Source organism: Ctenopharyngodon idella, chromosome 3 (assembly GCF_019924925.1).
Source record: "Ctenopharyngodon idella isolate HZGC_01 chromosome 3, HZGC01, whole genome shotgun sequence".
Classification (NCBI taxonomy): domain Eukaryota; kingdom Metazoa; phylum Chordata; class Actinopteri; order Cypriniformes; family Xenocyprididae; genus Ctenopharyngodon; species Ctenopharyngodon idella.
Genome location: NC_067222.1, coordinates 53,826,568 through 53,841,881, shown reverse-complemented (window position 1 = coordinate 53,841,881; position 15,314 = coordinate 53,826,568). Strand labels below are relative to the sequence as shown.

At 41.5% G+C, this 15,314-nt stretch overlaps 1 pseudogene; it reads left to right on the top strand.

Moving 5' to 3' along the window:
- Window positions 1-216: 216 nt before the first annotated feature.
- LOC127508820 (E3 ubiquitin-protein ligase TRIM39-like) lies at window positions 217-13,066 on the top strand (annotated as a pseudogene).
- The last annotated feature ends 2,248 nt before the right edge of the window (window positions 13,067-15,314 follow it).

Sequence of the window (15,314 nt, the reverse complement as noted above, 5' to 3'; positions counted from 1 at the left end):
AAGACACAAAAATAAATTGCCTGTTTTTATTATCAATATTTGTGTTCCCTTATGTGTTCTTTTTGATCTAATGTTTTTAGACTTATATTTGAGAGAGTATTAATGGTGTTTAATTTTGAATGCATTTTGTTAAAAATGAACTTGAAGAAATCCTGGTGGTGTCGTCTAACCTGCTTGAACACACCCATGTGATCATAACAACATTAACCAGGAAGAGACTGTCTCTTTTCTGTCAAACTGGCTCTTGTGTCTCAACAAAAGCAATAAAGAAACAGCGATCAGTGAAGAATGAAGAAAAATGCTTTAAAGAAGAATTTTGGGCAAGTTTGTTTCTAAACAGACAGCAGATCTTTGTGATTCTAATGGTGATTATTTTCTTAAACCGTCATTCAGAAAGTAAAAGTAAAAGTTGAAAGTTTAGACTGCTGCAGCTCAAAGAGTGAGAATGGCTTCAGCAGCTGAAGATGATTATATTTGTCCCGTGTGCTGTGAAATCTTCAAGGCTCCTGTTCTTTTATCATGTAGTCAGTGTCTGTAAAGAGTGTCTTCAACAGTTCTGGAGAATCAAGAAAACTCAGGAGTGTCCTGTCTGCAGGAGAAGATCCTCAAGAGAAGAACCACCATATAATCTGGCATTAAAAAACTTGTGCGAGTCGTTCCTGAAGGAGAGAAATGAGAGACGTTCATCAGGGTCTGAGGAGATCTGCAGTTTACACAGTGAGAAACTCAAACTCTTCTGTCTGGAGGACAAACAGCCTGTGTGTTTAGTGTGCTTCACTTCACAACAACACGACAATCACAAATGCAGACCCGTCAGTGAAGTTGTTTCATCATATAAGGTTAGACAAATGTCTCGTTTCACATATGAAAAACAATAATTAGTCATAAACACGAATATCACATTCATGCACTCAATATTTCTCTGCTGTTTTAATCAACTTAATATGACATTTACTGTGCTGTTAAAAAGTATTTACCCAACCTGATTTGTTTTTGTGTCTCATACTAAAATAGTTTTAGATCTTCAAACAAAGGCAACTTTAGTAAACACTAGAGATGCACCGATTCCATTTTTTAAGGACTGAGTACGAGTACCGATACTTTTTTTCTAGTACTCGTCAATACCGATACCTATACATTTATTAATCTCTCTCTCTTTTTTTTTTTTTTTGGTGATGTTGCAGTTTTCTAAGCACAACACAGTGAGACTAATGAATGTAGGACAGATTCTTTATTATTACTCTGATGAAAAAAGTCATTTTTATGTGCTTGTCACAAACTTAAAGAACAAACATTTCAGTGCCCAATAACCTTCAAAGGGTTCATAATTCATAATTACCAATATATATATATATATATAAAAAGAAATTTACACGAGAGAGAGCGCTTCTGGTCTGTGTCATTCAGCGCGATTCCGCCTATCCCGCCTTCACTAATCGATAACGAATTGTGATTGAAAGCATGCAGTTTGCAATGTGTGTTGTCATCATTAATTGTGAAGTATTTCCACACCTCTGAGACTGACATTGTATCTGCTGCTGCCGTCGGTGTCTCTGTGCACGTACAATTCTGTCAGTTACGTCACGTGAGGTATCGGTCTTTGGTATCGGGGGTATTTTACGAGTACGAGTACAAGTACATGAGCTTGTTATCAGTGCATCCTGTAACGAAGCGAGACTCAGGCGGGGATCCATTTGCTAGCTTTATTATAAAAGAACGTGGTCGTACAGGCAGGGTCAAAGCAGGGGCAAACAGGAACAGCAGGGACAGGCAGAATCGTAGTCAAGATACAGGCAATAGTCAGGGCAGGCAGAAAACACTCACAGAACGGTATACCAGGCAAGGATCAAAGGTAGGCAGCAACGGGTCGATAACAGGTAACAGACAGGATCGGAAACAAACAGGCAGACAGGAAATAAACGCTCAGAATTGCAACAAGGGTTAACAAGACTTCGCAATGAGGTGGTGTGTGTGTGAGTCTTTTATAGTCCAGGTAATGATCTGCAGGTGTGTGTGGCAATTGGTGATTGGAGTGGAGTGTGCATGTGATTGGAAGGGAGGATTGTGGGAAATGGAGTCCAGGAACTGACAGGAACAGACGGTGATCATGACATAACGCCCCCCTTCCGGAAGGCGCGTCCTCGCGGCGTAAATGGCACAGATAGGGAGGGTGGGTGGGTGCATTGGAGACGTAGACAGGAACAGGGTCTCCAATGCAGATCCAGGAACTCAGGCAGCCACGGCGGGTCATGTGCCACGGGCGGCCACGGCGGGTCAGGTGCCACGGGCGGCCACGGCGGGTCAGGTGCCACGGGCGGCCACGGCGGGTCAGGAGTGTCGGGAGGCCACGGCGGGTCAGGTAGCTCGGGCAACCACGGCAGGTCAGGTGGCTTAGGCGGTCCCCACCCACAAGCTCAAGCAGTTCGGAGGCCGCTGATGATCGCGGCCGTGCAGGGTCCCCACCCACAAGCTCCCCACCCTCAGGTACATGGCCCCCCCCAAAAAAGTTCTTGGGGAATTCAACGGAGTCCGTGGTGGTTTCTTGGATAAGGAGCTCGGGTGGCGCCGGCAGGGCAAGGCGCTCGGTGACGGCCTCCGTGGCCGTATCAGGAAGAGCGGACTGCTCTGGGGCGGCAGCGGGCTGCTCTGGGACGGCAGCGGGCTGCTCTGGGACGGCAGCGGGCTGCTCTGGGACTGACTCACGGGCTGGAGCGGGCTCTGGAGCGGACTCACTGGCTGGAACGACCCCTATGTTCACAGACACTGGAGGGGCGGCCATCTTGCCCGTGGGCACTGGCAAAGCGGCCATCTTGCCCGTGGGCACTGGCAAAGCGGCCCTCTTGTCCATAGCATCCAGAGAGTTTGAGTGCGTACCAACCGGCGAGCTTGAGTGCGTAGCAACCGGCGGCCTTGAGTGCGTAGCAACCGGCGGGCTTGAGTGCGTAGCAACCGGCGGGCTTGAGTGCGTTGTCACCGGCGGGCTTGAGTGCGTTGCAACCGGCGGGCTTGAGTGCGTTGCAACCAGCGGGCTTGAGTGCGTTGTCACCGGCGAGCTTGAGTGCGTAGCAACCGGCGGGCTTGAGTGCGTTGCAACCGGCGGGCTTGAGTGCGTTGTCACCGGCGGGCTTGAGGGCGTTGCAACAGACGAACTTGAGGGCGTTGCAACAGACGAACTTGAGGGCGTTGCAACAGACGAACTTGAGGGCGTTGCAACAGACGAACTTGAGGGCGTTGCAACAGACGAACTTGAGGGCGTTGCAACAGACGAACTTGATGGCGTAGCGGCCGGCGGAGGCTTAGGAATGCCAGCCGCTCGTACTGAAGTCAGCGGTGGATCAGCCACACTGGAACGCAACCCACTCTGCTCCCAAACAGATCCAGAGACGTGATGTGATTCTAGAAGATCAGCGGAGATGGGACGTGACTCAGGAAGTTTAACTTGGACTTGACTTGGCTCACGAAGATCAGCGGAGACTTGACTTGGTGTTGTAGTACTGGTGGCCGCCATTTTATGCGTGTTCTCTGGCGCGGCGGCCATTACATGATTCGGCGAGGTGTCGTATTTCTCCGCGACACCCACAGTAAATGGAGAGCCCACAGTCATTAAAGCAAACTCCAAAAAATGACTAAGAGAGGAACGAGGTCCCTCACGAATCAATTGTGTCTTAAGTGGCTGATTAACACCCTCACAGAAAAAGTCTATCAGTACACAGTCTGGCAGATCTGAACCATATGCAACATCCAAATATTCTCTGATGTATTCCTCCAACGACCGGGTGCCCTGCTTGAGCCATAATAATAATTGTGCAATGTTCATACCGGGCCAGTGTTCTCCAGGAAAGCCGCTGGATCCATGTGTTGGCGAAGTCTTCTGTAACGAAGCGAGACTCAGGCGGGGATCCATTTGCTAGCTTTATTATAAAAGAACGTGGTCGTACAGGCAGGGTCAAAGCAGGGGCAAACAGGAACAGCAGGGACAGGCAGAATCGTAGTCAGGATACAGGCAATAGTCAGGGCAGGCAGAAAACACTCACAGAACAGTATACCAGGCAAGGATCAAAGGTAGGCAGCAACGGGTCGATAACAGGTAACAGACAGGATCGGAAACAAACAGGCAGACAGGAAATAAACGCTCAGAATTGCAACAAGGGTTAACAAGACTTCGCAATGAGGTGGTGTGTGTGTGAGTCTTTTATAGTCCAGGTAATGATCTGCAGGTGTGTGTGGCAATTGGTGATTGGAGTGGAGTGTGCATGTGATTGGAAGGGAGGATTGTGGGAAATGGAGTCCAGGAACTGACAGGAACAGACGGTGATCATGACACATCCCTAGTAAACACGAAATACAGTTTTTGACAGCTATCACATGTGAATAACTAATTACCCCCTTAATGGGAAGCAATGGGAAGGTTTGATACTGTACCGAGTTTTTTCCATTTGAAGATAATGAGTTCATGAGCCTTTGAAATAGATTTGTAATTCTTCACAGACATCAGTTTAAATCTAGACTGAAAACACATCTCTTCAACCTGGCATGCACAGCACATTATCAATTTCTATAATCAAAATAATGTAAAATAATTGTTAGCTTTAAGTCAGCTGAAAACGGGAACACTTCCCATAACACCAGATGTACTCGTTACATCATTAAAAGAATGGCATTTACACTAATATTAGTCTCTCTGTTTATTTCGTGGTTTACCGTTGCTAACCGGATCTGGGTCATATCCAGATCAGGGGCCTGTACCATGATGGTAGTTGATCAAACTCTAATCTGGCTGTGTTGGTACCATGATGCTGTTCATCAACTTTCTCTGTCAACTTTAATCCTGAGTCATTTTGCTCACATTTGATTGGTCCAATTTCGGTTTCAGATCTCTTTCACAGAACAAAACCTGCCCCAGAGCAGGTTAGCCATGGAGCATAAGTTACTATGGTGATGAACACCGCTAAAAGCTAAGTCACTTTCATGGTACCTAAAACCCAGTATTGGAGCAAACTAATCTGAAATTTACCTGGCTAGCCAGCTAATCTGGCTTCATGGTACAGGCCCCAGATGAAGGACCTGCGCCTAGACACAACAACAACACAGCCCTAAAGTGTCAGCAGAGATTGAGTCAACTAGATCATCCACTGTGAAGGCCTCATCGACACGACAGCCAGTGGCACAGTTCCTCAACAACCGTCCATACCTGCGTGATGAATGCGATCCTCAGCTGGATGGAACTGGATTAAATATTTTGAATATTCTGATCCCAATCTGACTTCTGACCTGTAATGACACCTGGATCATAATCATACACTGTTTGTTTGTTGGCCAGAGGAGAACTGGCCCCCCGACTAAGCCTGGTTTCTCCCAAGGTTTTTTTTCTCCATTTTGTCACCTGATAGAGTTTAGGTTCCTTGCTACTATTGCCTCTGGCTTGCTTAGTTGGGGACACTTATTCATCTTAATATTTTAATGCAAATTTTAATACATTTCACACAGGCACAGTTGGACTGTACTTTGTGTTTACTCAGGTTAGCTTTGTTTTATAGTAGGTTCAAATTTCTGAATCAATTTAGTATGAGATGTATACAAAAACAAAGAAATCAGGATAGGGCAAATACATTTTAACAGCATGACTGTATTGTCTTCCCTTCTTCTCCACTGTAATCTGGTGTTTTATGTACTTTTGTTAAATTCTAGGAGGAGCTCAATACAGCACTGAAGTCCTTACAAGAGAAACTTCAACACAAGAAAAACATTAAAGGAGAGTTTGAGAAAACAGTTCAACACATCGAGGTGAGGAAACAGAATCAAGGGTCATTTTCATCACAGCTGTAGGATCACTTTATACAGTTATGATCTGATATATTTAATATATTTGATTCCGGTTTATTATTTCTGTAAATGATGAGCAGCGATCTGCTTCTGGATCCATTAAATGTTGTGTATCTGAGTTTATCTCTGATATGAATGATGTTTAGTGTTGAGATGTGTTGATTGAGATGATTGAAGTGAATGTGATTTGATTTCAGTCTCAAGCTGAGCACACAGAGTGTCAGATTAAACAGCAGTTTGAGAAGCTTCATCAGTTTCTCAGAGATGAAAAAGAAGCTACAATCACTGCACTGAGGGAGGAAGAGGAGCAGAAGAAGCGGATGATGAAGGAGAAGCTGGAGGAGATGAACAGACACATCTCAGCTCTTTCACACACAATCAAAGACATGGAGGAGATGATGAAAGCCAATGACGTCTGCTTTCTGAAGGTCTGATTTCAGATCATTGGTTGATCATTGGTTCATTGATTGAGTTCTTGATGATAAATGGTGTGTTTGTTCTGCAGGAGTTTCCAGTCTCAATGGAAAGGTGAGTGATCTGCTCCTATCTCTGGTCTCTCTGGTTCTGATCCAAAGCCACTGCAGTTCTGACTCCTGAATGTTCTTCCAGAGTTCAGAGCTCACAGTCAGATCCACAGATGGCTTCTGGAGCTTTGATTCATGTGCCACGTTACTTGGGCAACCTGCCGTTCAGAGTCTGGAAGAAGATGCAGGACATCGTCCAAAACAGTGAGTCTGACGGCAGAAGATCTGTGCTCTTACACATACACTGGAAATGATGGATGGGTGGATAATTAAAGGTGCTTCATGACACAAACTGATGGATGGATGGATAGATCGCAAACGCCTTTAGATTAGACTGACCAAATATGATGTTGATCTGATAAAATCTCTAGGAGGAGTTCGTTAAAGTACAACATGTAAATGGCAAAAACTGCAAACATTTTACAGAGAAAATTCAAAATATCTCACTTCCTGTTGGGTTTTCAGATTTTGCACCCATGGACTTTTTTGTAGGTATTGGGCTGTTACATGTGTCTACTGAATTTCATACCTGTACGTGAAACGTAGTGAAACTGAAATTTTGTAAGTGGCGCTATCGAGCCATTTTGCCACACCTAATTTTAAAACTCATGTCAGATGTAAATTTTCACCACTTCTGACGCGCATGCAAAGTTTCATGAGTTTTCGAGCATGTTTAAGCCCTCAAAAATCTGATAAATTTCAGAGAAGAAGAATAATAGACCAAGCAATTACAATAGGGTTTTCACACCATCTGTGCTTGCGCTACGTTTCACATACAAGTATGAAATTTGGTAGTCACGTCACACTACATGTCAATATTCAGTTATAGTAATAGTGCCACCTGTGGGCAACAGGAAATGTCATGTTTTACACTGTGATTACCTCCTTATAGAGATTTAATCAGATCAACATCATATTTGGTCTGTCTAATCTTAAGGCCAATTAGTGATGTTAAATTGCAAAGATCTTGAGGGGCGTGTCCGTAGCGGCCTGACAAAGTCTGATGTTTTGCCATGTCACAAGAGGTTTTTGCCCCAAACTTCACGTGTGATAAGAGTCCTGGCCTGAAGACAGCTACATGCCAATATTCAGTTAGTCATAGCGCCACCTGCTGGCAACAGGAAATGGCATGCTTTACACTGTAATTCACTCCCAGAAACACATTTCAATATGCCACGAAGTACCAAACATGCTAGAACACTTAGCTAAGTGCTAATGTGTGCAATTAACGCCATGAAACAGGAAGTTGTTTGTTTTAGTAGCCTAGGCTAAATAGTTTACCAATTATATTTAAAAATATCCTTAGTCCTCCAAGGTTTATAATGGTTGTGAATGGCTGCCCAAATTTTGAAGACAAAAAAAAACAAAACATGCATCATCCATTAAAAAATAATAATAATAATCTATAACTCGTAGTACGTCATGTCATTGTGTAGTTAACGGAAGTTAACGTTTTTCAGACATAGGTCGGATGTTTATGGCTGTCGCGTTGGAAGCTTGTTATTTTAGTTTATAAAGTTTTAAATAAGGATATTTGTCGTACACAAATGCATCGATTCACTTCAGAAGGCCTTTATTAACCCCCTGGAGTCATATGGATTAATTTTTTCATGGATGGATGCTCTTTTTTTTGTTTTCAAAATTTGGGCAGTCACAAGCATTATAAACCTTGAAGGACTAAGGATATTTTTAAATATATCTCTGATTGTGTTTGTCTGAAAGAAGATAGTCTTATACAACTAGAAATAAATATACAACATGGAATAAATTTCATTTTTGGGTAAACTATCCCTTTAATCAACCAAGTCAGTGTAACGGTGAAGGGATAGATCAAATAGGCCAATTCTTTGCCCAACCACCAGCTGGTAGCAGGAAGTGTGGCAAATACAAATAACTGACATTGTCCTCCTATATTTATATACTTAAATGCATATTGCCCACTGTAATGAGGAGGCGGAAGCCGAGTTGGAATCCATGTGCTGAAGTTTATTAGGAACAGTCCAAAAGAAGCGTGAAGCCAGGCAAAGGGTCAAAACCACAAAAACAGTCCAACAGGCAAACAGGTTAAAGGGGTAATCCAAAGGCTGGTGTCGTAAAGGCAGGCAAGATGGTCAAACACAAAAACAATCCAAACAGGCGACCAAGTCAAAAATGGAAATCCAATAATCAGTAATCAGAGAAAGCAGGCAAATGGTCATACACAAAGTAAACAGGCAGTAGAACTGGCAATACTTCGCAATACCTGTTTGGTCATGCCATGCTTAAAATGGCTGCCAAACAGGAAGTGACTGTAGAGTGAACAGAGGGAGTGGCACACAGTCAGAATTCAGGTGAGGGCTCCCTCTGCTGGTGTGGCATTACACCCCCCTTGCTCTTTTCTCCTAAAGCCACCGGGTGGTGGTGGCATGGATGCCAGGGCCCTTTCATTGCTGCTTGCAGCTTTAATTGTTATTTTAACTTTCCCTAAGTATCAGTTTCTCTTGATGGACACAAATGTCTAAATCACACATGTAATGTTTGTAGTTTATGCCGTTAAACACCGATGATAAAAATGAAACTATTCAGAGGATCGGAGATGTCTGATGTGTTTGATCAACAGGATGAGTGTCATAATTCATAATAATAAGTGTTGGGTTCACTCTTGATCATTATATGATCATCAGAATTAAAGCATCTGTTGATTTGTGTCTCATCAGGTCCTGTGATTCTGGATCCAAACACTGCAAATCCATGGCTTATCCTGTCTGATGATCTGACCAGTGTGAGAAACTGCAGGAACAAACAACCTCTTCCAGATAATCCAGAGAGATTTGACTTCTATCCCTGTGTTCTGAGTTCAGAGGGTTATAACTCAGGAACACACTGCTGGGATGTGGAGGTTAAACAGAGTCAACGCTGGTGTCTTGGAGTAAATACAGCATCAAACCAGGGGAAGGGGTGTGAATTCTTTAACACTGATGTCTGGAGTGTGGAGTATCATATGTCAGGACGGTATATAGGTTCTGGTTTTCGTGTTAAACGGAAGGTTGATCGTGTGAGAGTTTATCTGGACTATGACAGAGGAACGGTGTCATTCTACGATCCTGTAACTAACACACATCTACACACATTCACAACCACCTTCACTCACACACTCTTTCCATTCTTCTATTGTTTTGACTCTCTGAGGATTATAGTGAATTAGCTCAAATGGTGAGGTATATGGGTCAATGACGTGACGCTCATTTTTTTGTGTCCATATAGTTTAATTCAATTTAAAAGGGTTAAAATTGTAAAATAAATTAGCAAATTAATTGCATACATTCTCTCTTTTGAGGACCAAGTTTAAAATGTATGGTTTTAATGAATTTTGAGAGAATATTTGGGGATTGATTGCAAAAATGTCAATGTGGTGTAACCGTAAAAACTTTGTACCAAATAATTCATCTTGTTTAAAAAAGGTGCAATTCTCAATAAAACCCCATATCAGCTAGCTTGGCATAATCTTACATTAGAACAATTTAATAGTATATAAAAATAAATTGAACACCATTGTTCTGAATATTATAAATAATTTGGGGAATCATAGGAGTCAAGTCAAATTCGTGAAGTGTCAAGGTGGTGTAACCACCATTCAAGGAGCCATTTTTTTAATATTGAGCAAGAAGACCATGTGACAGGAAATTATATCACAGAGAATGACCCCTGGTGAGACTAAGTGCTGCATGCAAAAGTTAGTAACTGTCTTTAAAATATGAGATAATTTGACATTTTTAGGGTATGGTCAGGTATTCTTAGGTATACATGTCAAATGGTATGACCCCACAAATACATTGATAATTCATCATTATTATAAAAATGTGTATTAACTTTAAAAATTACATTTGAAATATTTCCACCAAGGCCATGTGCTTGAATAGGTGTCCATGATAATACCTGTCAAATTTGATTTTAAATTGAAATGTCAAATGGTGTAACCGGTTACACCATTTGACTCCTATTACAAGCCTTTCTTTTAGGGGCCAGTTTAGTCAAATATCACTAGTTTATGATGCTGATTATAGATGTAATATAAACTAACCTACTATTTGGAACTATTTTCAAGTGTTCAATGTAGGGCTGGGCGATATGACGATATTACCACGAAATAAAAAGTCTATCGTTAGAGACTTTGCTATATCGTATATCGCAGCAACATTGCATTGTTGACACTTCAGAGTGATGAAATGTATTAATGAGAATATAAAGAGCAGGACGTGCTTGACGTTAAAAAGAGTTATAAGCACAATATATCCTGAAAAGGAACTCGGTGCAGCGCTCGTTCTGACTGGCACACCGCCAAAGTGCGCGCACAGAACATGCCTCTCTCAAAAGGCGATCGTAAATTAGGGACGTGGTCCAGGGGCGATTCTAGGGTCAGAGCTTTAGGGGTGCTGAGCACCCACTGCCACCACCCACCCTCTTTTCACACAAAAACAAAAAATATGTTACAAAAAGTAAATGTAATATAGGCTACTTAATGCCAATAAGTTAGTATAGGAGTATGAGTAGTTACTGTTTTGCTTGCCACTATTCACTATGTGTCAATTTATTGTTGTTGTTTCCTCACCTGGTTCTTCCTGCATGCTCTCCCTTTCCCTTTCTCCTTCTCCATCTCCTTCTTTCCCTTGGCACTGACAATCATACACAAATATATTATAGGCAGGAGAGTTGAGGTCAGCTTGTCATGTCACAAAAATGTTATGGATGTTAAATGTTAAAGCAGCAGAGGAGAGTACTGCTTCACTCACTGAAGGATCTTCATGCACAGTACAATGCAACAGTCAAGAGACACCTGAAATTGTCATATAGACAATTTGTGAGATACTGCCCCTTTTATGTAACACCAGCAAAAGACACTGACAGAAATACATGTGCTTGCATAGACCATGAGAATGTCGAGCTGCTTGTGGACAGATTGCACCAGAAAGGCATTCTTCTCACAAACAGTATTTCAGAGTTGCTAGCAGTTATTGCATGCAATACTACCACCAAGCATTGCATGTATCGCACCTGTGCTAAGTGCTGCTACAACAAGATTGAGTTTGAAGGACCTCTGGAGGATACTGAAATTACATGGCAGCAGTGGTCCAGAGTAGTCACATCTGAAGAAGAGAACACCTTCACTAACTTTGCAAAAGTCACACAAACCGGAAAGTGTGAAGATCTGTTGGCTTTGCTCAACAAGAAGCTAGACTCTCTAGCTAAGCACCATTTCAATTGGCTCCACCAAGCCAAAACACTCAGAGAGCTGAAAGAAACACTACGTGAGGATGAAGTCTGCATTCATGTAGACTTTTCTGAGAACTATGGCTGTAAGCTCAGCAGTGAAATTCAGGCTTTCCACTTCGGTGGCAGCCGCAAGCAGGTTACAATCCACACCTGTGTGGTGTATACGGCCTCATCATCCTTCTCTTATGCCACTCTATCTCCCTCTCTCCGCCATGATGAACGTGCTGTATGGGCACACATGGAGCCTGTATTGAGGGACGCCATAGCCAAATGTAACACACCGCCTTGTACTCTACATATCATCAGTGATGGACCAGTGACCCAATACAGGAACAAGAAAAATTTTTATCTACTCAGCACAGTGCCTTTTTTATCTGGCTTCCAAAAGGTCACTTGGAACTTTAGTGAGAAATCACATGGGAAAGGAGCTCCTGATGGAGTAGGTGGGGCTGTAAAGCGCATTGCAGATACAGCAGTCCAAAGAGGCACTGAGTTGCAAACAGCTGAGGAACTTTATAAATTCCTGAAGGATCAACACTCTACCATCAAATACTATTGGATATCGGAGGAAGCCATCGCAAAGTATGATGAATCTGTCCCAAAAAATGTCCCAGCTGTGAAAGGTACACTGAAGATTCATCAAGTAACCTCTACAGAACCAGCTGCAATTCAGTGGAGGGAAATTTCATGTTTCTGTGCAAGACCTGGTATCTGCAAGTGCTATGATCCATCTACAGTAGATTTCCGCAACCTATCAGAGAACCTCCCCTCAACAGCTACCAACTGTTTGCCAGATCTGCAAGGCAAGTTCATTCTGGTCAGATATGACAGTAAGCCTTTCGTGGGACAGGTCATCCAGGTGGTGGGTGAAGAAGTAGAAGTGAGCTGCATGCAACAACTGGGTGGGAAGAATGTCTTCCGCTGGCCTCATCCACCTGATCTCCTATTCTACTATGTGTCCGATGTGCTGCACGTAATATCTGAGCCAGAACCTTTGAACTCACGTCATTCAAAACTCATGACTGAGGACTGGAAGCAGTTCCAAGCACACACAGCCTGGAAATCTTCTGTCACACTTACACACTTTTCTGGACAGGAATAAGACTTAAATGGAAAGTCAAAGTACACTCAGGCTCCTAAACACACATTCCCTTTCACCCCATGCCTAATTACACATGCACATACACAACATTTTTGAAGATATGATTTTACCCTGATTTGTTGTTACCAGTTATTGTAATTGTAATTAGAATACAAGATATGAGTTCACTGTGATTTCTTGTTATGAGATATTGTTCCTTAACTCATACAAGACATGAGTTGACTGTTCATCACTCTGATGATTTGTTATCAGATATTGTTTCCTAACTGTAATTACAACACAAGACATGAATTTGTTCATCACTATGATTTCTTGTTGTCAGACAGTTTTTCAGTACCAAAAAAAAAATAAAACCAATTCAGCTGAACTTGTTGACTCTCATGCTTGATTTTCAGTGTCAATTTCTTCAACAAACAATGGATTTTGACTGTAGAAGCAATCTGGTCAGGTGGTGTAACCCATTTGTGTCAATTGGTGTAACCAGTATTTTTCATAAAAATATAATTATATACAGAAAAATTGATGTGGACTAAAATGTATTCACCTAGTTTAGTGTAATAACATAGTTTTTAACAATTTTTACATAATTTGTCAAAGATTATTTAGAAAACAGAGGTGTTTTCAGCATATGTCCCACCAAATCTAGCAAAAACACATTAAAATTTACATTTAGACGTAACTCTAAAAAAATAATTTTTCGTTTGATATTTTAAAATGAAGTATTTATTTCTATGAGAATGTTTACATGCCATCTAGGTGGATAAAATATTTATTATTTTTCATTTTCAGGTACATTCATTCTTAACTTTCGTAAAAAATGGTGTAAATGTCATTTTTATTTACATAAAATCAACACAAATACACTATATACATTTTAACATACCTGACGCATGCTTTTAAAACAAGTTTTAAAAATATTTTTAAATTTATCATCTTGCCGCACCATTTTTGTCACTGACCTATAAACACATTTAAATAAACGTTTATGTAGATAAATGAGTAAACTCCGCTTCTCTGAGTGCGCTCCCGTGGCCAGAGGATGCAAAAACTGGCTGAGATAAGTGCTGGATGTGAGCGCAGCACACACTACAGAACGAGAGAGATGGTAGGCTAACGTTACATCTCAATATTTAAAAAAAGTTGTGAGCTGATCACACTGAGGGATACTAGAAGAACAGTTGGTAAAATCAGTCACATTAATACCAGCTTCAACAAACTATATTATTTGCAATTGTACTCTAGAGTTTGTCATTCCCGATCCCCTGTAATCATAGCTAAAAACAAAATGGTTTTTTTTTTTTTTTTTTTTTAGAAATAATGGAGTGTTCAGAAAGAACTAAAAGAAGGAAAATATCAGCAAAAGTGGAGGAACATTTACGTCTCCTTGAAAAGGAGTCTATGATTGATGATTTGTTGGCACGTGATTCTGAAAAGGAATACCCACTGGATGATTTAGTGCAGTGGTTCTCAACCGGTGGGGCTCTCCCGGGGGGGCGCGAGTAGGCTACAGGATGGGAGGAAAAAAAACTGAAAAAAAAAATTGCAAATTTTCACTAAACTACTGTCATAAAAAGTTATAGTTTTGTATATACATAACTCCTGAATAAAATTAAAATGTGTTTGGACTGATTTAAAAAAAAGTTTTGAACAAATTTGATTGGTTTGTCGATAGTGAGCGCAAATGCAGGTGATAAGCGGTTTTATTAAGCGATCATTGAGTCGTTCATTCACGATTCGTTCAAACGGCCGATTCATCAAGAATGAGACAGATGTTTGTGAATGGGTCATTGAATCTTTGACTCAAACGATTTGTTCAAAACACTGAATCATTCAAAACACGATTGAGTGTTGCTGTGAGATGCGCTATGTTGTGATCTTTATTTGGATTTATCGGATCTATTTTCGCTGCTAAAATAGACCAAAACAGTCATTATTTCGTCTAAAATGTAAGTGACTTAATATTATTAACTTGTTTGTTGAACTGTCATATCAGTGTCACATTTTCAATCGCGAGGTGATGGTAAATTAAGTGATGGTCAGTTGTCAGCTCTCTTGGTCGTCAGGTCGTGTGATGTATGTTGCTGAACTGTATTCAAATGTTATAAATATAAAAACACCACATTTTGAAATTTAACTGCAGTATGTCAGTTGAGTTTATTTGTGTGTGCTGCGCTCATAGACTTTAGAAAACGGCGCTCATTTGTTTGATTTCTCCTCGAGAAGCTGCGCAAGCCTCAAAAGTTTAAGGTCCTTGCACCCTGACTGAGTCCGAAACTGTCGTATTCGTTTTTTCATATTCGTCATTTGGTGGCTCTCAATTGTCAAAAACACCCCTCAAAATATTTGCTACGGATGCGAAAAATGCAGAAAATCAAACCATCTGAATTAATTTTCATGACGGACGGAAGTTTCAGAGGCTGCAAACGTATAAAACGTGAGGTTCAGTTTTACGTGAGGTGCAGTTTGGGTTTACAGTCACGGCTGATCTGAGACCTCAGTGTGTCGTGTGTGCTGAGGTGCTGGCAAACGACAGTATGAAGCCCTGCAAATTAAAAAGGCACCTCGAAACAAAGCATGCTGGCATTAAAAATGAACCGCCTGAATATTTTAAAAGA